Raw genomic sequence first — 27,997 nt, 5'->3', positions numbered from 1 at the left:
AGCAGAATCTGAAAAAAGGTCAGAAAAATGATACTTAAATAAAAGCATTAACATTTTAGATTAATGTCGTTAATGTCTGAATACATACTAGATGTGTAAATCTTTCGACTAGAAAGTTTCAGAAAATAAGACAAATAATATCAGCATTTCTCCATCTACTAATTGCTGTAACGTTGCATCTTTATGTCGTCTCAAACTTTTGATCCGCCATCACATAGTGGTATGCAATCACCAATACAAAAATGAAAACGCCTAAGAAATTGGAAAAAGCGCCAAGGTCCTGATCTGTAATCATCTGCAATCAAATGCAATATTGTATAATGCCAGAAAATAAGATGCAAACGAAATCACTGGACTGCAGTGAAGCTATCACATTAAATACCAAAGGCCCAAAAATAACGATAGGTGATACAAAAGAAAGATTGATCTATCAAACAGACACCAACAACATAATCTAAAATGCTCTAGAACATCTCCAACACAAAAATGAACCAGGACAATTTAAGTATATCCTTAACAGTTTCATATCAAAATAAATATAGTAGAATTCTGAAGATTACCACACAAGATAATTACTTTGAATCTAAGATGTGTCAAGCAATGTTGACCAATAATGGACTTGAACCTCAGTACCTCTCGCTTAGCTCCAAGTTCAAGGATCATCTTGTATGTCCTGTCTCCCTTTTACCTATTGAGTCGCTGTTGAATACAAGTCTCTAAATGATAAACAGGTTGCCGGCATCGAACTTGAACCATTGCACCTTTCATTTTGGTTCAAGGTTAAAAGTTCAGTGTGCATGCAAAGGTAAAGGCGGGTGATGAATAGAAGGAATGATAATGGAAAAAGAGAATATTCTGGGTAAGGTTTTAAATTTTAAAAAGCTCTCACGAGCAAAAAGGTAATTGTTACACAGTAAAGGCCTTGTGTGGGAAAGACCAATAATCAATGTGGATGTCAGAATTATGTCATTTCAAGATTAATACGACATGTTTGAATTCATATTGAGAGAATGGCAATCAAAAATCCGAATTTAAAGCCTTTAAATGGACATCAAATGGGCTGTTTTGTCATTGAAAAGCAAAAATTGTCTAGTAAGAAAAAAACAGTACTGGAAGTAATGAGCTCTTTTCTTCGGAGCTAGCAAGGAGTTTGGCATGAAAGGGGAGTTCTGAAATTTCTTAACGTCATCATCATTTCTTTTCTGTAGAAGGGATTACTCCTGCATTTCTTATTTGGGTGTATTATTTCATTTTGTGTCAGTTCAAAATTAACACCATGAGACCTACCTGTCAAAGTCTAGGGCCAAATTCTAGTCTTGTGTGTTCCTCGCCCAAATTTGGGGACACATAATCAACTCATGCCAGTTTAGATGATTTCTTAAAAGGAGCTACAAACCCCATAGATTCCTCTACGATGGAGAAGATAATTGATAGTGGTCTCATAGAAGCTATTGCTTTTCCCATGGTCATACAATGCCCAGAACTGGAAGTGTATGAACAGATATGAACCTGGCGCATTAGGTCTTTGGACAGGCGTGTATTTTGAACATTAACAGGGAAACCATAATGGTCGTGATGAGAATCCCTACAAAGGAGTCATATGTAGATTGGACCATCTCTACATCTTATTGTTTCTTCTCTGAAAAGAAAGCAAAATACAGAAGTGTGATTGCCAGAAAATTGGCTTTTGAAATTCCAAAAAGGTTGTTTAAAGCTGCCAAGGCCATTAACCAGAGAACACCTTATAAAGGAGGTCGGAGATATTGCCATTTTGTTGCATGGACTTAAGGGTAGCCAGCAAGCCTATTTTTGGGAAGATTGGATGTACTTTTTCATCCAAGTATTGCTGAAAGGAGAACTATACCTAGACTGGGTGGAGATTATAGCCGAAAGATTACGCGATGGTTTGAGTAATTGTGTTGGAAATAAGAATTTGTATATGTCCTCTTACCTCTTTTACAGTTTAGCAAGCACTAGGCAATGGCAAGGATTGTATCATGAACGGCTGGTTAATGGAATGAAAATTTATGGGTACCATCCCCAACTACAAAAGTGATGATGTTATGACACTTTCAGAAGGGTTAATGATGTTAAGTCTAGAAGATTAGTCCAGGAATTACAAGGAAATATCAGTAAGAGAGTCGAATGAGGCCATGCAGCTAGTGAGTACCAATGCCAGCTATTTCATTCAGTTTCCCAGGTTTACACACATCAGAGTTTATGGTTTTGTTCAGTTTCCCAGGTTTACACACATCAGAGTTTATGGTTTTGAAGGTGAGCCATTCTGGTTACCACAGTATGCCCTAGACCACTTTGTACTTACTGAACTTTGTAGACAATTTACCCACATTGATAAGAAGTTCATTTGTCTCCTTCCCTATTATACTAGGTTATTATGTCTACAAACCTGTCTCAAACACTCTAAACTTGGAAACAGAGCTTTAAAAGTTAAATCTGCAATATACATAGCCTGGCCTCAGTTTGACAGTAATGGCTATGCACAAGCTCAAATGAACCTGAAAGAAAAGTTTTCGTATGAGGTTAGAAGGAGAATGTGGTCCAGGTTCTCTTTGAACCAGATAGTTACTCTTAATTTAAAAATGAGTGTTACCGGGATCAAAGATGATGGAAGAGATAGTAGACCCACAATATAGTGAAAAGGTACAAGGGCACCCTATTAGATCTGGATAGGGATGAAGAAGACCAAAGTCAGATCCGAACCTTCCCAGTAATAAGGACTGAGAAATGGTTAAGGGACTAAAATATGGGAAAATCTTGATCAGGACTCAACGACGTCTACAAGCATTAATGTTAATTCCCCCTCGCAGGCCCTTATTATTTGTTCTAACGAACCTATTCAAACATGTGTTGCAAATACCATTTAAGTTCAAATTAAAGGTTCAATTGTGAAGGGATCAAAGAAAACTTTTGTGAGCCATTTAATAGCCCACACTACTCACTACAGGAGTAAGAGCAAAGGCAAGAAAAGCCCTAACAAGGAGATTGTAGATTTGAACACCATTGAATAAGTTAACAATACCGTGGATGATCAAAGCCCAGAAGCACATATGGCGAAGAACGTTGACACAGAGAAGCAATTGGAAGATGTGTCAGACCCCACAAGTTCCATGGTGGTACTCAACATGACTCCAACCAATTCCCTCAAGAGAAAAGTGATACAGTTAGTACTCCTCAATGGTTGGAGTCTTCTATTAGCAAAAAGAGAAATGTTGTGCCAATATCTTTGCCCATGGGGATATGGTAAGTAAGTGCTTGGGAAAAACTCCCAAATCCAAGAATCTCAAGACTACTTCAAGAGTAGACTATGACCCAGATTCAAGAGTAGACTATGACCCAGATTCAGGGAGTTGGGCTGCAGAGGTAGCTCATCTGCTCATAGATAAAAAAATGGAAGATTCTACAACTTAGGACTTCAGTAGAAAAGATTGATATTGGAACTGCTTCAAGAGCCACAGATGCACACCTTTTGGAAGCTTCAATCTGAAAAATGGTCAATGGGACTTGGAGGGACAAGAAAGATAAGGAATTGATGCAAACCTTGCACTTGACGGCTGAATACATTGAAGCCGTTCATCATCCCATTCCACAACCTCAGTCTCAGCTGCCTATGTCATTTGGTCCTAAATCTCCTATCAACCAAAAGATGTTGGATCAGATTCAAAGAAGTAAAATGAATGCTGAAGGGGTAATCCCGGAAGGTACCAAATATATAAGTGATTTGAGCAAAGTATACATGGACACTATGGTGATAATCAAAGAAGTGGAAATGGAAATGGCCTCAGGAAAGAAGGAAGAAACTAAGTAGATGGCAGTGGTTTCTCAGAAGAACGAGGTTCAAAGATATAGTGTGACCAAGTTTTCAGCAGAGAAGGTTGTGTCTGGCAGCTTGGATGACAATATACTGTATGTATGTAAAAAGAACATTGAATGCAAAAATTCAATTGTGAAACAGGGCCATGAAGAATCCGTCAAGCTACTGAAAGAAATTTTTAGAGCTACTCTGTCAATGCAAAATGATTTTAAGTGTATCAAGTGACTCAATGTTAAATGCTTGAAGGATGATGGTAAAATTATAGAGGCCATTGATACCACAATTCAATCTTTCAATGAAAAGATTGATTATGTGAAGGAAGCAAAAGCTCTGACAACAAAGGACTTCTGCAGTGTAGTTAAGGTTAAATCCTTATTGACCCTCTGTATCAATCAGCCTGAGAACCAGATGAATAAGGTGGCACAGGTTAGAAGGGACAAGGAAGTGTGGAAGCAACGGATTACTCATATTGTGATTACTCAAGTCTCAAACTATTGAAGATGATTCAAATTTCAAACAATTCAATTTTATGTTTTACTTTAGTAATTTATTTCAACAAAATTATTCTTCTTTATTTTTTAAATAGTTTTTTTAAATTCTCAAATAAGTTGTTGAGACTGGATTTGCATCCAACACAATAGTCTTGAGATGACTTGTAAAGGTTCAAGAGGCACATTCCAAAATGGGCATCAGCCAAGTATGGACCATACGGAGGCAGTCCAGTACTGAGAGGGCAACATGTAAAGCAAAGGGTTTTGGATGACACTTAGTGGGAGTATGCGATATCTTTTTACTTTCACAGACACCATCCCAGGTATGATTTGCTTTACTGACATGGATAAGTCATGCTTGGGGATGATTATGATGAAATAGACTCAATGATTGAGAATACAAGATCCATCATAAATGCAAAAGAAACCTTCTTCAAAAAGGTGCAATCAATCTGTGTTGAGAGATGGAGCAAAATAACTACCCCGTTTCATCTTCTTGCCTTCTCATTTACTCCCAAATATTGTAGTGAAAAGATTCTTGCTATGCAAACAAGGGTGCCACCATATTGTGATGCAAAAGTAGGTGAAAGGTTTAGGAGAGTTGCTAGTCTTGCTGCTCTTCATGACCAGCATAAAAAGTCTGCTCGCTCTTGGTGATACCTCAATGGTCCCAAATCACCACACCTCCAGCTTCTCACGATCAAAGTTTTATCACAAGTGAGTTTATGGTTTTTTACCAACTCTCTCAATCCGGTTGTCCTTTAAAAATTACTATCTGATTTATTAAATTATTCATTTAAACTTTAATGACTGATGGGATCTGCCTTTGCTTCAATAGGTTGCTAGTTCTTCTTCAGCTGAACGAAATTGGAGTACGTAAAAGTAGGAGAAAGGTTTAGGAGAGTTGCTAGTCTTGCTTCTCTTCATGACCAGCATAAAAAGTCTGCTCGCTCTTGGTGATACCTCAATGGTCCCAAATCACCACACCTCCAGCTTCTCACAATCATAGTTTTATCACAAGTGAGTTTATGGTTTTTTACCAACTCTCTCAATCCAGTTGTCCTTTAAAAATTACCATCTGATTTATTAAATTATTCATTTAAACTTTAATGACTGATGGGATCTGCCTTTGCTTCAATAGGTTGCTAGTTCTTCTTCAGCTGAACGAAATTGGAGTACGTACTCCTCCATCCACTCAGTGCAATCGGTTAGCATCAAGCAAAGCAAAGAATGTAGTCTATGTGAATTCCAACTTGTGCCTTCTTACTCACAAAAATGATGAGTACAAGGGGCAACAAAGTTGTGGGATGTAGAACTAGAGCCTACTGAATTGGATCTTTTTTCTCTTGCACAATCTTCAACAATTGAGGAGTAGCCAGTATACTTTTATGCAACAATGGGGTTCAATCATCTAATATAAATGTTGATGACAATCTTGATATCTAATATTCTTTCTATGTTAAACAATGGTTATATATCATGAGACTTTGCATATCAAAAGCCAAATTTGAATTAGTATGTTATATTTCAAAATTTCAAATCTAAATTTTTTTTAAACTGCACACACACGCACGCACACACACACACACACATATATATATATATATGGACATACACAAGCCCCTAAAAATTCTGGCATACTGGCATTTCGTACCCACATACCTGTACCCCTTCCCATACCCAGTTTGGCTACTTAGGCAGAAAGAAATAATGGAACACTCATGGTAGAGCAAGAGAATTTATCCTGGTAAATCCTCTTGAGAAAATAAGCCAAAAAAAACAGCACTAATTTATTGTATTAGCTGAACCATTCAACATATAATAACAATAAGAGCTTGCAATTGTGCTCAACTAGAATCCATGTATGAGTAATTGTCACATAAACATAAGGAAACTGCTGAACAGAATGTCGATAAAATGGGTAAATACTAAAAAATACAGTGTTACCTGTGGACACATCCCTGGCCTAATTTCCCCTGTCCCAACACCAGGGATGCATCACGAGACTCACCCCCCATCCCCTGCTGCCAATCTTGGAAACTTGGGGTAGCCTTGTAAATAAACAATATACTGAAAAACCACAAGTAAAGACCCAAAAATACATTTGGCGTGATGTATCCAACTATAAGAGGTGTATAATAAGTAAACAAGACATATCCAACAATAACATTCAAAAGTGACTTCCTAGTCTACAAATAACAAATCAGCCAAATCTCCTGATTATGTGAATTAGGCCAAAATGTATTTAATCAAATACTACCCTCCCAAAGGAAGGCCCTTCTTCCAGCTTCAAAAGAGGGGGCTGGCACACTGTGCTAAAAAAGAGCAACCCCAGCATCTATCCAGCAATGTCAAGATCCCTAGCAATCACTCATCTCAACAAACCCGCAATCCAAGTTGCAAGGATAAAAGGTGGAATCAGAAAAGGAATTCATATGGAAGAAGGATGTGAAAGATGCATATATATAAAGGGCTCCAAAGTCTGGTAATTATGCAGCACTCCATGAGGAAAGCCTTAGTCTACAAAGGCATCAAAACAATTAGATGTGGGTAATTCCTATCTACCACAGTCCTGGACTTTGCATTAGGAGCGAATTGCATCATCCCTGGCAAAAATGATTCACAGAAAAGATAACCTATCATGAGAAGCCTAATGCCAGGAAGAGAAAATGAAAATCGTGACACAAATACAGGGTAGACTTGGAAATTAGATATTGGGTCCCTCTATATCAATAAACAACAATACACAGACAGAAAATAAGCAGCCAAGCATCTTTCAAAAGGTTCCATTGGTAATAAATCTAGAGATTATTAATTCAATCTGTAACAAATATGAAAGATCGGGGGCTATGTCATTTGTAGACTGTCCCCATTTTGCACAAACAAGATATGATAAAATCGTAGTACTTGTACCCCAATCAGGTAAGCATTACTCCCCTCGAAGGTATTTTTTTCATGATTGAATGCAGCAATGAAAATGTTAGAAATAAGCTTTTGTGTAGCAAATCGATGATGTATAGAGTATTTGTTTTTCATTTCTTTAAATGGTATGCAAATTTTAATACAAAATTATGCAACCCCCTTAAGCTTCCAAACTGGATCAATATGCGATATCTTCCAGCAGAACTTATCAATTTTAAAGCCCTAGAAGTCATTGGGAACACAATGGGAAACTTTCTGAAAAACCCGACCTTGATACAGGTGAAGTGAAAATCTTGGTAGAAACAGACACTGGGATTAAAAATTCTAGAGTTGTTAGAGGTTTATGTAGGGAATAGTATACTAAGTATTAACCATAAATATTACTATGGCCGAATTAATGATTCTAGGGTTGATCTGAAAAACAGAATGAATTAACAAATTTTAATGACAATCAGACAAAGCAAACAGAGCCTAGACCTTTGAGTTTCATTATGGACCTAAATGCAAAAATCATCCTTAAAGAACAAGGATGAGGGGTTGAAATATGTATCAATGAGGAGGATAAAAATACTAAGGATTCAACGATGCATCAAATGGCAATGGTGCTAAGAGTAGACAAAATAGCTGCGAGTGAATGAGTTCTGGAATTCTTTCTAGCAGAATCCGAAGATTTTCAAAGAGATGTCAGGTAACAGTTATCATTGTGACACAGCCAAGACCAAAGGATCCCAAAGGGGGGTGTCTAACCTTGTAGCAAGAGTAAGCAATAACAGAAATGCACAAACAAACTTAAGAAGCGGGAGAAAATATGGAAGTAAATCACTGGATTATCATTAAGTTGGCCTGCAAATGCAATTCATTACATCACCACTGTTAATATATGACTGCATACAAGCTTGTAGCAATCATCCCTTACATTATCAGGCCTTCTATAGAACCTAACTTTCCAATTGCTTTTAACTATATTTAATCATTCACTTTTGCCACACAGCTCATGCTATCCTTCCTAGCCACTTAGCCACCTCGCCCCCCTAAAAGTAGAATCCCTAACACACTTATATACAAGATCGTCAACCACAAGTCAGCTTAACTGATCAACAATCATTAGAATAACCCCCATATGAATACATCATGTCTTGCAAACATACAAGAGGGTCAATGAAACATGCTATTCCTAGTACAATGTGCCAGCCCACATCGCAAGCTACATCTTGCCAACCTGACCATTAGAACAAGAAAGCCAACGTAGGACTGGAACAATCTCAAGATAGCCTCAATTGGAAACATTGGTTTATGATGTGAACCTAGACACAAGAAATCCATGATGCCTAGATCATACCATAAGGATCGCATTAGGAAAAGAGTCAATACGATTGATTGCAAGCTAAAACAGCAAGAAATTGTCCCAATGAACAATGAAACAAATAAACAAATGAAGAAATATTTTTGGGTGATGCAAGATTTCTGATGACCCAAGGATTCTCCTACATTAGATTCCTCAGCAGAGTAGAAGATGTTCCATATAAGGAATCTGTTAAAGTTGTAGCTTCAGTCGGATAGATTCGATCTGATATACATTATATATTATTATTACATGAATATATATATATATATAGGAAATGATGATTTACCAATAGCAATAATGCATATCAAATCAAATCAATCCAACCAAAGCTACAACTTTAACAGAATTTATGAACATCTAACAAGGTTCACAATGTAGATGCCATTAACATTCTTCCCCCACTTGTCTTCCTCATCTAAAGAACCAGTACTGCTATGATTCTGCACTCAATCATTCCTACAAGTGTTCAGCAATTCTCCAATAGAATGACCTCTCCCATCAGCTACTCCACCACTGCTACTGCTACAACCATCTCTGCTCTATTGAAGCTTAGTTGTTAATGTTTGGTAGCTTCAGTTGGATAAACTCATGAGACTTAACTAAAGTTATATGTGTGTGTGTGCGAATGTGTGTGTCTTTACATGTATCATCTACACATACCAATCCAGCAGTGCTTAGCACAATTGCAGCGATCCATGAAAATCAACATGGTATCAAAGCCAAGTTGCAAATAAAAAGAAAATCAAAAACAATGATAATGTGGAATGCATAGAGATTTATGGAGGAATCGATTAAATACTTTATAATTTGTGATGGAACATTGCATCAAAAAATACAGAGATTTCAGTGTTGGAACAGATTTGAATGGAATGCTAGAGTGATATCTTTGCTGGTGTCAACCGATAACATTTCCACTAATAATGATGTTAGGATTAACCTCGGAGAGAAATAACAATTACATGCTAATATAAGTTATAACCAATACCAAAAAATAGTAGATCGCATAAAAGGGAACACAAGACACCAAGATTTAACATGGTTCACCCAATCCCTGGGCTACATCCACCAACAGCAAGTCCAATATTATTATTATCTAAAGATCACAACCTGATTACAATCTGTAATCCCTTACAACTCAATACCGCCGCAAGAAGCTACAATATCAGCATTCATAATGAAATCCCTAACCCTAAGCCTTTTTATACAAGCTTTTGCCGCTTACAAATTTAGAACTAAAATAATAGAAAAAAAGTAGCCGATGCCTTTTACAATATAAGGGCATTTTTGGCTTTAGGTTTTCGAGGGTGTTGTCACTCGACCCCACCTTGTACTACGACAAGGAGCACACCTGGGGTGCTGCCCCAAGACCTCGTCTTGGGGGCACTACCCCCAAACCCACGTAAAACTAATCTGGAGGGAAATTGCACCGAATAAACCTCTGAGTCTGATTAGGCTCACATCACAAAAATCTCCCACTTGGAGACTGATTAGACTCCACAACAATAACCTCCCACTTGGAGACTGATCATAGTACTGCTAAACATATAGCTCCCATTAGAATATCAAACCACCCAGAACTCTATTGTTCTTTTATTTTGTTTAGTCTAGAAGACCAACCGAAGCTAAAGGAGTTCAACTTCTCCCTTGTCACTACCTTTGTAAACATATCTGCTAGATTAACATCTGTATGTATCTTCTCCAACCTTAACTGTCCATCATCCAAAATTGACCGAATGAAATGGTACCGCAACTGCATGTGTTTTGTCTTCGAATGCAACGCTGAATTCTTTGCAAGTTGAATGTCACTCTGGCTATATGTGAACAAATAATTACCCCTTTATGGATGTCCCAACTCTTCCATGAAGAATTGAAGCCATATCATCTCCTTGGCTGCCTCTATAACAACATACTTTGCCTCTGTAGTGGATAAAGCATTAACCTTCTGTAACCTAAAAACCCAGCTCACAGCTGCCCGATCAACAGTAAATACATAACCTATAGTACTCCACTTGGTATCAATTCCCCTGCCAAATTTGAATCAACATAGCCCTATAAATCAGCAATAGAGCCCCCAAAGTGTAAACACATACTCGATGTTCCTCTCAAATATCTAAGAATCCATTTAACTGCATTCCAATGCTCAAGCCCTGGATGACTCATATATCTACTAACAACTCCCACTACATGTGCAATATTTGGCCTAGTACATACCATAGCATACATCAAGCTTCGTATAGCTGAAGCATAAGGTACCTTAGACATCTTGTCCTCCTCTTCTTGTGTTTTGGGACATATCTCCTTAGTCAACTTGAAATGACCAAATAAAGGTGTGCTGGCAGCTTTAGCATTCTCCATAGGGAAACGTTGCAACACCACCTCAACATAATCAGCCTGAGATAGCGTCAATTTCCTATTCTTCCTATCTCTAGAAATCTTCATACGAAGGATTTGTTTTGCTGCCCCCAAATCCTTCATAGCAAATGCATGTGCTAAATGGCATTTCAGCCCCTTAATATAATCCATGTTAGACCCAGCTACAAGCATATCATCAACATATAAATATAAAATAATGTAGCTATCAGCATCCAATCTCTTAAAATAAACACAATGATCTGAATAACACCTGCTATATCCATGCTCATGCATAAAACTATCAAATTTCAAATACCATTGCCAAGGTGCTTGCTGCAAGCCATATAAACTTTTCTTCAATCTGCATATTAAGTTCTCCTTACCTTTGACCTCAAATCCTTGTGGTTGAGCCATATATATCTCTTCATCCAAATCATCATGAAGGAAGGTTATTTTAACATCAAGCTACTCCAAATGCAAATCTTCAATAGCCACAATACTTAAAACAGTGTGAATAGAAGTCATTTTAACAACAAAAGAAAATATCTCATCAAAATCAATGCCCTTTTTCTCCACAAATCCTTTTACAACTAACCTAGCTTTAAATCTTTTCTTACCTCCATCCTCTTCTTTCAACCTGTAAACCCACTTATTCTCTAATGCCTTTTTACCTGCAAGTAACTTGCATAAATCCCATGTCTTATTTTTCAGCATTGCAGACTCCCACTGAATCTTTGTATCCACTTGCACGGCTTCATCATAACATTCAGGTTCACCAACATTAGTAAGTAAATTAGAATACAAGGAGAAAATCTTTCTGGAGGTCTACTCATCCTTGTTGACCGTCTAACATTCACTGGGGTGTGTGGTATTTGTTGTTACGGTTGTTGCACATCATGAGGAATTGTTGGAACATCAGCTTTTGGAGTATCATCCAGCACCACATAATCATTTTCTTTCTTCTCATGTTGCTACAACAGATCTTTGTACAACACTTTCTCATTGAATATGAATCTTTTCTTACCTCCATCCTCTTCTTTCAACCTATAAACCCACATATTCTCTAAAGCCTTTTTACCTGCAAGCAACTTGCATAAATCCAATGTCTTATTTTTCAGCATTGTAGACTCCCACTAAATCTTTGTATCCACTTGCACAGCTTCATCATAACATTCAGGTTCACCAGCATGAGTAAGTAAATTAGAATACAAGGAGAAAATCTTTCTGGAGGCCTACTCATCCTTGTTGACCGTCTAACATTCACTAAGGTGTGTGCTATTTGTTGTTGCGGTTGTTGCACATCATGAAGAATTGTTGGAACATCAACTTTTGGAGTATCATCCAGCACCACATAATCATTTTCTTTCTTCTCATGCTACTGCAACAGATCTTTGTACAACACTTTCTCATTGAATATGACATCCCTACTTATAATTTTACGATTTTCAAAATCCCAAAGCCTATAACCAAATTCATTAATGTCATATCTAACAAATACACATTTTTTTGACTTAGCTTCCAAGTTGGTTCTATTTTCAGAATCTATATGAGCAAATGCTTCACAACCAAAAGTTCTGAGAAAAGAATAACTCACCTTCTTACTAATCCATGCTTCCTCTGGAATACCACAACCCAAAGGAGTAGAGGGACCTCTATTAATCAAATATAAAGCAGTATTAACAGCCTTCACACACATGTTTAAGGGCAACCCTGCATGCAACCTCATGCTTTGTGCACGCTCCATTATAGTCCTGTTCATGTGTTCAACCACTCCATTTTCCTGTGGAGTCCTTGAAACAGTGTTTTGTCTACGAATACCATTAGCAGAGCAATAATGTTCAAATTCATGACTGTAATACTCACCACTATTATCAGATCTGAGACACTTTAATTTCTTTCTAGTCTCATTTTCAACCAAGCATTTCCATTTCTTAAAAGTTTGAAATACATTTTCTGTGTAAGGAAATAAACTCATACTTTTCTAGTTGCATCATCAATAAATGTAACATAATAATGAAAGCCACCAAGGGAAGATACCCGAGCTCGTCCCCATACATCTGTATGCACAAGCTCTGATTTCTCACTTTTATTTTCCACTTTCTTTTGTTTTCCATACACACAACTTTCACTGAAAACCATATTAACACATTTCAAACCTAGTAAAACATTCTTTGAATGAAGTACTTTCATACCTTTCTCACTCATGTGCCCAAGTCTGTTGTGCCACAGCATTGTATCAGAATCTACAGCAGTCAGTTGTTCTCCCTGCTCAACTGTAGCAACTATTCCTGAACATTCATTTTTCACTAAAACAATCAAAGTAGAAGGAACAATATGACCTATACAAAGATATAAAGTGCCTACTTTCACACCTTTTGCTACTACAATGGAACCTTTTGAAACCTTCCAATTTTTATCATTAAAAGTAACTACACAACCCTCATCATTGAGTTGCCCTACTGAAATTAAATTCCTACTCAGCCTTGGAACATGTCTTACCTCATGTAGTAACCAACGATTCCCATTTTGCAACTTAATCTTAACTTTTTCCCTTTCCAACAATCTGACAGGGTTCATTATCCCCCAAATAAACAAGTCCAAAATCCCCTTGGACAAATCAATGAAATAACCTCTATGAGGTGTAGCATGAAATGAAGAATCTAAAACCCATGAATCATCAACACTTTCTTAAAAAAAAAGCAAAGCATGGTCTTCGGGTTTGTTACTTACTACATTTGTCTCCTTGTTCCCTTCTGGTTTATCTCCTTCATTGTTCTTTCGAGTCCAGCAATCTTTCTTCTTATGCCCTAATTTCCCACAGTACCAGCAATCTCTCAATCCTCTAGATTGAGACATCTTCCCCTTTCACTTCCTCTTGATTTCCCACGATTTCTGGAATTATTTCCTCTCTTAGTTGTTTTACCTCTGCTTTGTGCATTCAAAGCACTTCCTGATGTAGATCCGCCTAAGGTTTTCCTACAAGTTTCCTCACTCAAAATAACACCGATCACTTCATCATATTTTAGGGTATTAGATCCAGAAACAGAATTACTCACAGCCATTACCAAGTCATTCCAGCTTTCAAGCAAAAAACACAAAATCAAGAGAGCCCCTAATTTCTTCATCAAAATTGATACCCATAAAAGATAACTAACTAGTAATAGTATTAAACTCATTTAAATGATCTGCAACAGATCCACCTTCTGTCATTTAAACGCTTCATGAGAAATACCTTTTTTGAAGCCAAGGGCTTTTCATACAGTTTCGCTAGGGTTTGCATCAACTCTTCAGTTGTCTTCGCTTTTGTAATATTAAATGCCACCGATGGTGCGAGGCATAATCAAATGCTTCCAAGTGCCTTTCTGTCCAAAAGATCCCAATCACCATTTGTCATAGATCCCTGATTCTTGATTTTTCATTCCAACGGCTTCCCTAAATCCTTCGGATAAAGATAGTCCTCCATTTGCATTTTCCATAACTGAAAGTTCTGCCCATTAAACTTGTCGACCCTTAGCTTACCCTCGTCTGCCATCACTCCCACTCAACCATGAGACCTTCCTGCAAAGGATTGCCAAAATAAAAACAACGATTATCTGGCTCTAATACCACTTGTTACAGGAGTAACAGTTACATGCAAATATAATCAATACCAGAAAATAATAGATGCATAAAAGAGAACACAAGACACCAAAATTTAACATGGTTCACCCAATCCCTGGGCTACATCCACCAACAGCAAGTCCAATATCATTATTATCCAGTGATTACAACCTGATTACAATCCGTAATCCCTTACAGCTCAATATTGTCGCAAGAAGCTGCAATATCAGCATTCATAATGAAATCCCTAACCCTAAGCCTTTTTATACAAGCTTTTGCCACTTACAAAATTAGGGCTAGAATAATAGAAAAATGGCAGCCGACGCCTTTTACAATATAAGGGCATTTTTTGCTTCCCCTCGACCCCACCCTATACTGTGACAGGGAGAGCACCAAGGGTGCTACCCCATGACCCCACAAGAGCACTGCCCCTTGAACCCGTCTTGGGGGCGCTACCCCCAAACCCCCATAGAAATAATCTGGAGGGAAATTGCACCGAATAAACCTTTAAGTCTGAGTAGGCTCCACATCACAACAAATGATAGTTCATTATGAGTAATAACAGTGGTCCAAACTGCAAACAGAGAATACGAGGGCAGAAATGATAGAGTTTGAAGCAGAGCCATGTATCATCTACACATACCAATCTAGCAGTGCTTAGTACATTTGCATCGATCCATGAAAACCAACATGGTATTAGAGCCAAGTTGCAAATATAAGAAAATCAAAGACAGTGATAATGTGGAATGCATAGAGATTTATGGAGGAATCAATTAAATACGTTATAATTTGTGATAGAACATTGCATCAAAAAATACAAAGATTTCAAAGTTGAGACGGATTTGAATGGAATGCTAGAGTGATATCTTCACTGGTGTCAACAGATAACATTTCCACTGGTAATGATAGTTCATTCTGAGAAATAATGATGGTCTGAACTGCAAATGGAGAATACAAGGGCAGAAATGATAGAGTTTGAAGTAAAGCCACGACACAAGATACCCTTTTCTAGAAAAGAATAATTAAAAACCATGATTGGATTGCTCTCTTGTAAGTGATACATTAGGTAAACCAGCAAAAATATGTGAAGAATGCCTCACAATTTGGGAAAATAAATAATAATAATTGCTCCCGTAATATATCAGTTATCCACAATCTAAAATGAGATTGAATAATTACTTGATTTTGAATTTTCGCTCCTCTATAACCTTTGCTTCACTTCATCTACAAGTGATACTTGCATTTACATTTCATTTTAGCAGAGAAGTCATGAATGCATAGCTCCCATTCTCCTATATAATAGGAAGATACAATATGAACAAAAAGGCCAATGAGAGGATTTTGGAAACCATGCATGTTGTTTTGGGGGTAGAGATGTCGATATCGCTTTTATACAACAAGATAAGAGTGGGGCGTAGATAGCTATGGCTCCATGAAAGGTCTCTTAAGAGTTAATCATAAGAGCCAATCCGATGGTAATGACTTTAAATCATACCTTGATAGGTGCATAGAAATCATATACAAAAAGCTTGAGCAGAAAGTAGATCAGGACTTAAATCGCTTTGAGATGACTTACCCCTAGACCCTCAAAACTCGCATTAATGGCCAGGACTACCAGATTGCTTATAGGAAAGAAGAGTGGATTAACAAATAAGGAAGATCGATAATAAGAGCATTGGGGTCCCACATATCCAAGAAAGGGTGCCCCAGAGAAATTTGTCCATACATATATTACGTGAAAAGACCTCAAAACCGATCCCACCACACATAAGAGATCGAAACAAATTTTAAATATAGTTGCTTTAGTGGGGAAGACACATTGGAAGTTATTAAGGATTTGGGATACAAGCCCCTTAAGGTAAGTATTTATTTATTTCATTGTGAATATGGAATTAAGTGAATTTTTATTGAGAAATGGTTAAGGAGCATATTTGATATTAAAATGAGGAAATATATGTTGAAAGCATAGATTATAATATACATATTGATATATGTATATATTGAACAATCATTTAAATTAGATATATGTTTGACCTATATTAATTGGAAATTATATAAAGATTAATATGTTATAAATATAATTAGAGCATTATGAATCCTCATTTTATAAATGTGAAATCATTTTTTACGATTGTTGATTATTGAATATAAATCTATATAAAGTGTGTATATATATATATATATATATGAATTTTTGAGAATCATAATGTGAATCATGATAATAATAATGTTGTTGTTAAGAATAGGCATGAGTTAAATTCTTAGTTACCAATTTGTGAAACAAATCCAATTCGAGCACGTGAATCAGTTCTGTGGATTTGTGATTTTTTTCCCCAATTATGATTCGTGGAAGATTTGTGTGTGTGCATTATATATACTAAAAAATGAGAGAAATATACATAATTCTAAAACTAAATCATTTCATAGTATGAATCTCTGAACCAAAAACATTATAATTATAAGAAAATAATCGAAAAAAAAAAATTTTAAAATTGGAAGAATTTGGACAAATCCGGATTCGGTCTGTAAGGCATGAATCCAGTAACTAAAGTTAAATTACTAACATCCTAACTAAACTTAACATTCTTATTTGTACAATAAGAATTATTTGTCTTGATCTTTTCTAAGAATGTTCTTCCAAGAAAAGGAGGATTAATATCATATGCAGAGGGAATCTGACATTTCTTCAAAGGTAAAAGAAGCTAAAAAGATTAATGTTCAGAGGGAGTCTAAAAAATTCCCTCTGAAGGTGCGGATAGAGGATACTTTTGAGTTGATCATTGAAGATCTTGATCATATCAAATTCAGAGGGATTTTTTGTCTACATGTCAACTTCTGGTATCTTGTTTATGACTACATGATTTAACAAGCCTACACCCTATGAACGTCATAAAGAAGTGACGACTTCCAAATGATCATCACTTGTATTTGAAAAAGTTATTGGAAGGTGACAATCTTACAATAACTTAAGTCATGATATACATCTTAATATTTATGATAATGTTGAAACAAAATGATGGATTATATCTTGTAAACCAACAACTAAATATTAGATGTCATCCACTTGACAGTCTATGAGTTGTTTGCATAGATATATAATAGGTATTTGGTGAATATCGTGTTGATATTCTGCAGGCCATTACCTTATTAAGTTGGTGAATATCATATGTTGATGTTCTGCAGTCCATTACTCAAAGTATTTAGTGAATATCATATGTTGATATTCTAGAGGCCAATAATCATCATATCAAATGTGATATCAAAATGTTACTCATAGTATTTGGTGAATATCATATGTTGATATTCTGGAGGCCAATACTCATGATATCAAATGTGATATCAAATCTTATTGAGTAAATGGTGAATATCATGTGTTGATATTTTGTAGGCCATTACTCAAAGCATTTGGTGAACATCATATGTTGACATTCTAAAGACCAATATTCATGTGTTGATATTCTACAAACCCTGAAAAACAAAGACCCTCAAAACCAAGTGTCAACTCATGAGGGTCACGATAATGAATTGACACACCCATGCTCTTGGAAACTACAAAACTGGGGACATCACAATAAAATGTTGATTTCATGGGCTTCATTTATCATTTCTTGTATGGGATTCAAGGCCTTTGCTTTGGGCTTAGATCTCTTCTTCCTGGTTACAACATTAGGCTTGCATGCTGAAACCAAATCTATTACCTTGTTGGGATCTTCATCATCACCCCCAACTAAATGTTGAAGCAAAATGATGGATTATATCTTGTAAATCAACAACTAAATGTTAGATGTCATTCACTTAATGTTCTATGAGTTGTTTGCATAGATATATAATAGGTATTTGGTGAATATCGTGTTGATCTTCTGCAGGCCATTACCTTATTGGGTAGGTGAATATCATATGTTGATGTTCTGCATTCCATTACTCAAAGTATTTAGTGAATATAATATGCTGATATTCTAGAGGCCAATACTCATGATATCAAATGTGATATCAAAATGTTACTCAGAGTATTTGGTAAATATCATATATTGATATTTTAGAGGCCAATACTCATGATATCAAATGTGCTACCAAACCTTATTGAGTACATGGTGAATATCATGCGTTGATATTCTGCAGGCCATTACTCAGAGTATTTGGTGAACATCATATGTTGATATTCTAAAGACCAATATTCATGTGTTGTTATTTTACAAACCCTCAAAAACAAAGACCCTTAAAACCAAGTGTCAACTCATGAGGGTCGTGATGATGAATTAACGCACCCATGCTCCTGAACCTACAAAACTGGGGACATCACAGTAAAGTGCTGATTTCATGGGCTTCATTTATCATTTCTTGTATGGGTTCAAGGCCTTTGCTTTGGGCTAGACCTCTTCTTCCTAGTTACAACATTGGGCTTGCATGCTGAAACCAAATCTATTACCTTGTTGGGATCTTCGTCATCACCCCCACCTTGAACATTATCCTGTGAGCTGGTAGAAATTGGCAAAGCATGAGAGGTGGCTATTTTGAAAGCTATATTGTGAATTATTGCTTCTAAGAAAAGCTACATTTTTATGTCGGCCTAGTGGTTGTCACTTCTTTGATTTTTCCTTGTAGTCGTCCTTTTGTTCTTTGTATGACATAGAAAGTTCTCTACATTAGGTTCTTCAACTATAGTAAGAACCAATTTATAAATGGCAATTCTAACAATTGTACAACTAAATCTGATCCATCTTCCTATACACCTGTTACATTCCACCTCATTTAAAAGTTAAAGATTTGTTGGACTGTAAACCTCATCCAGTCACATTTCCTTACCTCAAAATCGTTCTCACAATCTTACCAATAATCTTCCATGCGCAGAAAGTGAAGGTATCTAGGCCCAAGTTCCAAATTATTTTCAATGTACCCTTTGCTGTCAAAGGGAAACTGACTCTCGAGTAAAGAGCTGAAAACGCCTAAGCCAATAGGAAAAGGAATAAGGTCACCAAGGTCACCCTCTTATGTCTGCACTTTTTATTTACTTGATCAATCTGCCAAGAAAACTCTGAGATCGTCAACAAAGCAAGGAAGCATGAGTGGGCATTCTTGAAAAAATCCCATTCAGATATAAGTGAAGCCAGGAAACTGAATGAAATAACTTCCATACTTGCAGATCAAGGTAGCTACTTCATGAGATGTTTCCTTGTAGCTCCCGAAAAGTAAGCATTGTGAAGGCATCATTTACTTTGAGGAAATGCACATAACTTTGTTTCAGCTGCAATTGAGTATAATAGTTTAAATTTGAAGTCCGGGCAATGCTTTCATGCTTGCAATTGCTTACATAAGATACGAAGACATGAAACCTTTGATTAAGACCAAACTGGGTCAACTGATTATGAAGATTATCACTGATAGTTTCACCCCAGTCAATGAATTGTTTGTCAATGGCTATTGTGTTGATATATAAGAACAACCAATTCTGAAAATACTCAACACTTTTGTTCCCAATCAGCCTATTAAGAAGAAATACCATATCTGAAATGTCCTTGGTGAGATATGTCCTGCGAAGGATCCTCGGCAGTTATGACTGGCCTTTCTTTGGCGTATCAAACCAGCTCTTAGCTATGCTGTTTAGGCACTTCTTCCCATTTTGATTAAAATAGGCTTCTGTGCTTTCCTTAAGATGTTCATAAATTCATCTCTGATTGGCAACTTAAATGTGATAGAAATGGCAAAGGATCGAGCCTTGCCACAACATTGCCTCATGGCATCCTGATTTCCCTAGTATCAGGATTGTATGCCTTCATACATTCCAAACCCAATTTCAGGCATTGAAAAGCAAGTGGATGACCTGCCGAACATTCTAATCCACTTTCAAGAATCCATTAGGCCAATAGTGTTCTGTCCTCCTTTCATTGCTTTCCAAAAATCTGCTACTTCTAGATGTCCCAGCTTCGTGTCTGCTATTTCCGAAAGTGAACACTTGAGAATCGAGGCTGGCTCATGTCCTTGGCAGTTGTACTTCATCATTTATTGTTTTCAATCTCTTGCTTTGGTCAACTGAACAAATTACTTCAGATTTAACTCAATGGCAACAACAAAAATAAGATATAAATTAAGAAATGAATCCCCCACCTTATTCTATTTTGAACACATTCATTTCTTTCCAGTTACATGTTCCCATCAATACAACTGTACATATCTTCTTCAAACATCAGATGTAATTTCTTTGATTTATCTGATCAGAGTTTTGAAAATTGATGGTCTTTTATGAGACAGTGCTACATATTTTTTTAAACAAAACCATTCAATTCAATTGTTAATCTTTCGTCATTATTTTTATCAGAGCATGAATTTCACCCCTTGAATCTGGAAACACGCTGATGTCTTGTTTAATTTCTGATTCTGAAATCTTCGAAACCATTGTGAGGTGACATCTTTCTTAGAATTTTAACAAACAGCATATGTAGGCCTCAATAATATTTCACCATCGCCTTCATTCTGTTCAAAAGTCATTCTGAGCACCACTTTTCTTTTCTTTAATTCTATATATCCATCAGTCCATGCGCTTTGGGTCTCTACTGTAAACATTTGAAGTCGTTGATATATGTCAGTGACACTCAACAAGGCAATTCTTCAAACAGTTGACACCTTGACAATCTCTGAACTGTGAAACTCATCACGAAAACAATCACTCATATCTGTTCATGTTTCGAATCCACACTCTGTTCACATTCACTAGTTTGAGGTTGACTGGGACATTTTTGCCACAGGCTATGAGATTCTCTAACCTCGTAGTTCTGTGTACATTAAAAGAAATCTGCATGCATTGCTACCATCGAGGCATTTTGTCAAACTATTGCAAGGCATCCTTGTGCTTCCATTTGATGGTATTTCCAAGGGGAAGTTTGATGTGACGACTTGCAACTTGTATCATGATCATTTTACAAAACTCACACTCCAACTATAGGGCTGCACATTTTTGTTGTGGGCTATGAGGTTCTCTAACCTCATAGTTCTGTGTACATTAAAAAAAAAAAATCTGCATGCATTGCTACCATTGAGGCATTTTGTCAAACTATTGCAAGGCATCCTCATGCTTCCATTTGATGGTATTTCCAAGGGGAAGTTTGATGGGACAGCTTGCAAATTGTATCATGATCATTTTACAAAACTCATACTCCAACTATAGGGCTGCAAAAGAAGACAACCAATCAAAGTCTTCACACTATGCATATCAATGCAAGTTTGGCATTCTGTCAAATAACTCCAATTTAACATTGGTAACAATCAAGTGGGCGGACTCACAGTACAGGTAATCCCTTTCTCAGAGATAACCACAAAAATTGATCCATTGTCATCGTATATTATATCAAGCAATTCGCTTGTCTGCTTTGCATTTATTTATCACAGTGTGTATATCTATGGGCATTTCAACAAACAGTTTGAATGCCACGTGTTTTCTCTCACAACTGTTTGATTGCATTTTCTTGAGGGTTCTTAAAACTTTGCAATGAATATACCATGCGTCAATGCTGTAATCATTTATAAGATCACGTTTCTTTAAGCTGCATACTGTCAAACAACTCATCAATGCTTGTCATTGCTTCCAATGGAATCGTGGAATGCGTCTTTAATGCTGCTAAACCCCTTTCACCATAACTATTGTGTATATCGGGCAAATACTACCTATGTTGCAAGATCACATTCCTTTGAAGGCATTTTGTTAATAAGTTCAGGTTCATTGTCTATGATCCCACAAAAATTTGTCCATTGTCATCGTATATTATATCAAGCAATTTGCTTGTCTGCTTTGCATTTATTTATCACAGTGTGTATACCTATGGGCATTTCAACAAACAGTTTGAATGCCATGTGTTTTATCTCACATTGTGCCTTGTCCCAAGCATCACATCTTAGTACGGCATACAGGAGGCAGTTTTACAACTGTTTGATTGCATTTTCTTGAGGGTTCTTAAAACTTTGCAATGAATATACCATGTGTCAATGCTGTAATCATTTATAAGATCACATTTCTTTAAGCTGCATACTGTCAAACAATTCATCAATGCTCGTCATTGCTTCCAGTGGAATTGTGGAATGCGTCTTTAATGCTGCTAAACCCCTTTCACCATAACTATTGTGTATGTTGGGCAAATACTACCTATGTTGCAAGATCACATTCCTTTGAAGGCATTTTGTTAATAAGTTCAGGTTCATTGTCTATGATCCCATATTTTGCAAGCTTTATCAAGAGAGGCAGCACGAGTCATGAAGGACAGTCATTAACCTATTATAAACAAAATTTGCACCATTTCAAAAGTGCCTTGGCCTTTGCTAATACCAAGGGCAAGATGCAGACACATTTCTTGGGGTCGTTTTATCAGATAAATAAAATGTTCTATGAATGGATCCACATTAAGCTTGTACCTTTTCCAGCATTTCAAACCATATAATGTCTGATAAGAACCTTCCACCTTCTGTTTTCACAGCAAAACATATGTCGAAACCACTGATATTTTAGTGTGATCATAATAAGGATATGGAGACCATTATGGAACATGCTTATACCTGCCGTCTGCTCTTGGTTAAGAGTTTTTGAAACCTGTACCATGCATTAAAATTTTCATATATATACATATCAATGGCATTTTATCCCAAGTTATTATAGGGTAGTTAGTTGAAGTTGAAATCTGGAGTTCAGGGTATGATTTTTGAAGTTTCTAACTTTCTAACTTTCAAAAGTAAGAATTTTCTTTATTTCCAAAATCCTAACTTTCTAACTTTTCAAAAGTTAGAATTTTCTTGAAAACATCACATTTTTTAATTTCTTAGCCTTATTTAGTTAGAGCCTTAACCTTTTCTTTAAGGCTTTAACCCTTCTTCCTTAATTTTCTTTTGGCTAGGAAAGAGCTTAAGCCCAAACTACTTACTTTTAAATTCAGATCTTGGGTTTTAACAACCCTTTGTCATTGATTTCTGGCCAGAACAATTTCATTTGCCACCATTTTTTTAGTCAAATCTGTGTTTTTTTTTGGTTTTTCAAAAATGGCTAGGGTTTCTTTCAAAACTCTCTTTTCTGCGCCATTTTGTATACTTTTTGCAAATTCTTGGTGGGTTTTTGCAGGTCTCAACTAGTTCAAACTCCATTTTATCTAGGTGCATCATTTTCCCTGCCTCGATTTCAAACCAGTGAACACCAATTTCAGATTATTTCTAGGTTTTCCAAGCTCTCTTTCGGGTATCCTTTCATTTTTCTAGGTCTTCCGTCAATCAACCTCGAAGTTCATGCCTTTTCGGCTAATCACACTTTTTGTAACAAAACTTATCATGACATCTCTCACCAATCTTCTCTTAGAAGCAAGTCAGTATTCAACGAAAAGAACTACAACACCTAGAAGCAGAGAATAATGACAATCTTTGAGTACTATCCCCTGGAGGCACTTGTTCTGGGTAACAAGACTCGTCCTACCACAGTGAACGCTACTCAAGAGAAGTTCGATGAGCATAATCGCGAAGTGGTTATTCTTATGAAGATTTAAGTTACTAATGATCAGCTGCCTCAAGTGTCGTCTAGCAAGACAACTGCAGAGATCTCGAAAACATTGAAGGATCTCCATAAGACATTAAAAAAAAGCTAAGCTTTCTTTCTAAAGAATCAGCTATTCTCTATTATTATGAATGAGCACATGTCCTTAAAGGAACATCTTCTTAAGATTAAAGACATCAAACATCAGCTTAAGGCCATTGGTCGTACAATGACCGAGGAGGATATGGTGGTCATTACTCTAAAAAGTCTATCACCATCCTATGAGCATTTTATTGAGACATTCAACATTATTGCAACTAACGTTGACCTCATATTTCTAGACTTGAGCACCAAACTTCTACAGCAGAATTGTCGAAAACAACAGTTTGGTAGCAGTGCTCCTTCATCCTCCTCTCAACAAGCATTTTCAGCCCAATCCTTTCACACGGATAAAGGTTCATCTTAGTCATGTAAGGAAACTCAGGTGCGGAAACAGCTTCCTACATTAATCTCATAAGGAAAGTATGATGCAAATCCTATTAAAATCTTCTACACTTATAGATTCAATATCATGTAAACAACAATATTGCAGCCAACCATGCATACAGAAAATAGACAGAGAAAGGAACACATAACACAAGGATTTGCCGGTGGGGAAAAACCTTTCGGTAAAACAACCCCACCCCTTTAGAACCTGCACAATGTATTATCTTCAACACGAGGTTACAATACACTTGCAATGCAAGTTCAACATCAACAACAGAAGACTCCAGTAGCTACACGCAGTACCAACAATACACCCTTTTCGCATCATATCTCTTCGCAACCCTAAAAACGCTTATAACATGCGCTTCACTTTAGGGCTACTCCCAAAGGTAAACCGTATTAGGGTTTTACCATTCTCCGAGAAAATAGGAACCCCAAAAAAAATTTCGGGCCGATGCCCCGAACCCCACTATTGGGGTAGAGTGTACAGTACTCAAATATCTTAGTTGCCACGTCTTCACCTGTCATTGAATCTTCCTAACATAGCTCTTACGTGTCATAGGAATCCGTCATAACCATTTTAGTCATGATCTCCTTACACACAATTCAAGATGTCGACACATCAACATTATTTGCAAGAAATACATTTTACAAAACAAATAATAAGAATAGGAATTATACAAGGTTGAGACACCTTATTCCTAACAAGTCATCCACTCAGTTTCAAGATAGCTCCAAGAATATGCAATTCTGGTACAACTACTGCCACAAACTTGGTCATGTGATCCAAGAATGCAGGACTAGCATTGCTTCTGAACAATGGAAGCAGGGAGGGTCTCTGCCACAAGCCAGTGTTGCAGAACAAGCAAAGCTCATTGATCAGCTCAAGTTTTCCTTTTACACCTTTTGAGGATTCACTGATTCACCTACAATTGTTTTGGTTTTGAAGCTAGATTGACCATTAAGGGAGCGTATTAGAGTTAGATATGTCTATTTTTGTTTCTCTCTCTTCCATAGATTCTAATGGTCACTCTTCTTCTATGTTTCCATATTCTCTATCTATTCTATATGGAAACTTTCTCTTTCTCTCTTCAAAATGTTTCTATTTCTTTCTTTATTCATTATAGAAACATTCTTGTGTATACTTGTATATATAGATCTTCCATGATCTTTGTTTAATAACGCATTTATTATTTTGACATAATATTTTGCGCTTCGTATCTTACTAATGAAAGGCAAATTGGGTTTCGTACGTGTATTTTTCTAAATGTTAGGTTCATCAGCTTGCATAAATCTCTCTCATGTGATAAAAGTTATAATTAAGATTGGCAGTTGATTTCTAATTATTTGAAACTAGGTGGTAGATATAAGCAATATTGTTTCCAAATGTTTCCCACTCTTAGTTTAGCTCCCAAAGGTGGATATCTTTATTGCTAAGTTCAACAGTGTTTTCAAATCGGTATAATGATGTAAGAGGACGTGTGGGTTCAAAACTTTTACCATATAAACTCATCTAATGGGTAATTATTATAGGCCATAGGCGATCACTGGACCTCAAAGATCTATAAAAAAATTATGCTCTAAATATGAAACAATTGGTGAACCAGCTGAGGAGTAGGTTTGTTATTTAAGATTGATCTTCATGGCTAAGACTTGTTCTTGAGTTGTTTTGGTCTGGTTTAGCAATGTTTTGCAGAAAAAAGGATGAAAGAAGAATTTTGGCTGGAACATATCAGGGATCGTATTCAGAGAGGATATCTCTTTCGTGAGACCATACAATCTTAAAACATGTATCTACTGTACATGGTAGATTGCATCTAAGGAGGCCACGTGCCGATATAGTCTATTATCAATTTCAGGGAAAATTTGGTTGCCAATATGTTAAAACTCACAGAAATTTGGGTCGGGTTGGGTTAAGAAAACATTCACAGACCTTATATCTGAGTACTGATCTCTAGCCTAGCTGTTCTGCAGTAATTCTGAATAGTTATGAGATCATCAGGAGCTACAACTGGATGTTTTCTTCCTAGTTCTTTCCTGTTGGTTTCCTCCCCTAAGCCAGGCACTTTGTATATTTTACTTTTATTAATAAAATTCCAGCTACGGCCATTTATCTATTTTTTTTATAAGTGTTTCAGTGGAAAATAGAATTCCATATCTTGTCCAGCAGCAAGATAGTGTTACACCTGGTGTTTGAATTTAAGAAGAAAAATTGGCAGGCGTAAAATTTGAACACTATAATCAATGCTAATTCCTTCTAGCTCATGCCAAAGTTGGAATGTTGGTACATGGTATGAAGAATATTTATATGCACTAAATGTTGCAGTTGAGTCTCTCATGTACACAGTTTTGGTTTCATATGGAATGCACGTCTTACATTCTTCAACAAAATGCTACACTAAAATATGTGTGGGGCTTAAAAAACTTCAACGCCCAAATAACCTTTAGACGAAAAAACAAAAACCTACAATAGATTAGGCTGGAAAAAGGATTGCAGAGCTCTATGAAAGTGTGTGAGGTTTAAATCTTCCATACTGAATTAGAGCACGGTCAAAAACATTTCACCACGATGAACTCCATGAAAGTGCGCGAGGTTTAAACCTTCCACACTGAATCATACCCCGGTCAAGAGCATTTGAAAATAATGATATGTAACAATCTCGATCCAAATCTACCGAATAAATATTTCTGACTCAGAATGTCTTATACCCTAAATTTGAGCATTGAATAAAAAAGGGCGGCGATGTCCAAATTTTGCACAGAATAAACAAGAAATTATAGCAATGAAAGAATTCAAAAAGATACCTTTGAAATTAGCACTGAATTACTCTTCCCTGGCAAAAGCACCTCCACCCTCTTCCTTGGCAAAACCACCTCCACACGCGCTGCGAAGGACTTCACAATTAACTCCGGATCTGAAGATGAAAACGATCAATTTATAGTACACGTATCTTCGTTTTCACTCGACTCTTGGCGTACTTTTATTATTACCGTTAATTATTGGACCGAAGACCTCGGTGAGATTCTCATCATTTGACTTGGAATTTTAAGTACATTAGGAAATGAGAGGGCATTTTTATGGGACAGGCTACTGTTCAAACAAAATGTATGAAGAAAAAATAAGGCAGAAAATGTAGTGGTTTTTTTCTAAATTTTTTGTTGTTTTCCACTACAAACTATGTAGAGTGTGTGTGAAGATCAAATGCTGAAATTTTTCAAGATCAAATGTTGAAATTTTTAAAAAAGTTCATGATGTTTTTTTTTTAAAAATTGGTAATGAACAGTTTGTAGGAAGGATAGCCACATCCATTTTTATGAGTAGAAAAGAGAATCTCTCAATTGTCACTTTTTAAAAAAAATTTAAAATGTAACACATGTATTAATAATTGATTTTTTTTAGCAATTATATAAAATTTACTATGATATTTTTAATGAGTGTTATCATGCAATTTGTTATATAAATATATGTAGGA

At 36.4% G+C, this 27,997-nt stretch overlaps 1 pseudogene across 1 annotated transcript; it reads right to left on the bottom strand.

The window, feature by feature from the left end:
* Nucleotides 1-34: 34 nt before the first annotated feature.
* On the bottom strand, nt 35-27,429 carry LOC149564372 (dolichyl-diphosphooligosaccharide--protein glycosyltransferase subunit 4C pseudogene; annotated as a pseudogene). Its single transcript, XR_016364200.1, has 2 exons — nt 27,330-27,429; nt 35-295 (listed from the first exon to the last, which is right to left on the bottom strand). The product of XR_016364200.1 is annotated as a dolichyl-diphosphooligosaccharide--protein glycosyltransferase subunit 4C pseudogene (transcript).
* Between the last annotated feature and the right edge of the window lie 568 nt (nt 27,430-27,997).

The sequence above is a fragment of the Cupressus sempervirens genome, chromosome 4 (genome assembly GCF_028749045.1).
Source record: "Cupressus sempervirens isolate cs-2001-9-10 chromosome 4, ASM2874904v1, whole genome shotgun sequence".
Taxonomy (NCBI): Eukaryota; Viridiplantae; Streptophyta; class Pinopsida; order Cupressales; family Cupressaceae; genus Cupressus; species Cupressus sempervirens.
The sequence above is the reverse complement of the archived record's forward strand: the minus strand, read 5'-3'. Positions and strand labels throughout refer to the sequence as shown.